Here is a 2,366-nt window from a genome sequence, read left to right as displayed (position 1 = left end):
GGGACGCGGGCACGCCCGCAGACGGGCAGGGACAGGCAGCCAAAGCACCGCTGTCCTCGCTTCAAGCCTGGCCCAGGGACATGACATCCCCCTTCCTCCTCACGGGGCGGTTTTACCACAAGCTTTGGAGAGAGGCGGCACCTTTTATTCCGCCAACTCAATCACGAGCCTAAAACAGAATTTGGTGAGACTTTTTAGTTTAAAAAAAAAAAAAAAAAAAAAGACTGCGTGTGCTTCAGGGTGTGAAAAGGGATTCAAGTAGGGAAGTGACCTTGCCTCTGCTAACATGACCACTAGTGACCGGTTCAATTCTGGGAGAGACGCTTGGAAAAGGATGCAGACATACCGAAGTGTCTTTCCAGCCTTTGTGTGAATCGCCCCCTCCTCTTCAAGTCCTATTCAGGTCCGTCTTGCACAAACTTTGGGGAAAACAGGAATGTCTCTACCCAAAGACTGCGTGTGCTTCTGTGCTAAGACCGAACAGGCCACAGCCTCGATTCCTGAACACCCACATTAAGAAACACAAAACTCTAGACCTCTTGGTTCAGAGATGATGCTTTTTATTAGACCAACTAAGATGTCACAAAAAAACAAAACGAAGTATGTTTCTGCAGGCTTTCAGGTATACATGCACTTCCTCCCACTCGGGGAAAATTAAAGATGGTAAAAAGTCCCCATTGATTCATAGATGTTAGGGTCGGAAGGGACCTCAGTAGACCATCGAGTCTGACCCCCCGTTTTCTTCATAGGTAGAAAATAAACTTCATTTCTGCACAGAGGAAGCTGAAGTGTCCCCTTGGGTCCATGAGAGTCTCTTTTCTCTTTGTGAGTTGCTCATAAATGTGCAGATAAGGCAGGATTCCTTCCCTTTCTCAGCTGGTCTAATAAAAGGTACCATCATCTCTGAACCAAGAGGTCTAGAGTTTTGCATTTCTTTTTGTCTCGGACCAACACGGCTACCAAATACATCCCAGAACACAAGCTTGACTTCCAAGACTTTTTTACCTTAGCAGCTCCTGGCTTTGGGACCCAGGCTGAGGAAAGCACAACTGGTCAGATGTAGTCTTGTGGAAAAGAAAAAAAAAAAACCCACTTTCATCAAATTAGGGACACAAGGGCCTCAGGCAGCTGTCTCCAGAAAATAAAGAAGGGTGTTTGTGCCCAAAAGCTTGCAAAGAACAATTTTTCCAAATATTTAGTCAGTCTAATAAAAGATATCACTTCTACCCAAAGAACTTTGTCGTCCAGAAAATGTGGCACTTCGTTCAACACAAGCTGCTGTTTGATACAATCAGAAATAAAGCCCGTTTCTGTTACGATCCTGAACATTTGTAACGTGTTCATTTGGAGCATGTGAAACACTCAGGTACAACAGGGAGGAGTATCAGAAAATAGGCTCTCTGCTTCCTGGAAATAACTGCCGTATCATTTGCTCTAGATAAATGCAAAGTAGGGCCTAAAGGCAAAACAATTCCTCATTTATTCGTTACTCTTTAAACTGGTTTCAAGTCTCCTGTTTAGCATGGTAGTACAGACGTAGCCTTTGTTAACAAGTTTTGTATACTTTATATCCTGCTGCCCCTTCTCTAGGTGCTGGTGTCTGGTTCTAACAACTGTTGCACCTCTGCTGAGCAGCTACAAATGCCCCATGCCATGCAGGTTACCTTCTCAGTGGAAAACAAAATCAACTGTGTGGGATCTGGGTATGTTCTCAAGGCATGTTGAACCTGCACAAGGCAGTGCTATGCAGAGCTAGTCAAACAAACTCTGAGGGGGCTCACTTAGGGCCAGGAAGCAGACAATCGCATATTAGCACAAGGCTTCACCCTCCTTTCAAGTGGGGTACGTTAGCCTGGATGGAGTATTGTGACAACACTTTTTTTTTCTTTTAAGGAAAATTGTTAATGTTCCAAGTCAAATCAGCCAAATCAATTCCAAATCCATGAGTCATTCAAGAACCAAATGTGGCTCTATTACCAGCAAACATTCTCCACCCCTGCCTGGGGCTTCAGATGCTTCCAGATCCTTTGGCAGGCATCCTACATGCAGACCCAAGCCCAGAGGCTTGGGGTTTGGAAGCCCCCCGAGTTTGGCTTGCCCTAGGCCACATGGCTGCAGGAGCAAGCTAGGGAGGAGACTTCCACTTCCATAAAGTCAGCGTGCAGCTGAGATCCTCCTACTGATTCTCATCTATGGTGGTACAGTCACCTACCCTGGAGGTTTTCAAGAGGAGAAGTGACCTTGCTGGGGTCACTTGACGTCAGTTGTCTTCCTGCCTAGAGCGGGGGGGCTGGACCCGATGATCTGCGAGGTCCCTTCCAGCTCCTAACAATCTGTGAATCTATGAATACTGGAAGCTGGGCAGT

This window comes from Alligator sinensis, unplaced genomic scaffold, assembly GCF_000455745.1.
Source record: "Alligator sinensis unplaced genomic scaffold, ASM45574v1 scaffold583_1, whole genome shotgun sequence".
Taxonomy (NCBI): Eukaryota; Metazoa; Chordata; order Crocodylia; family Alligatoridae; genus Alligator; species Alligator sinensis.
Note: the sequence above shows the minus strand (reverse complement) of the source record.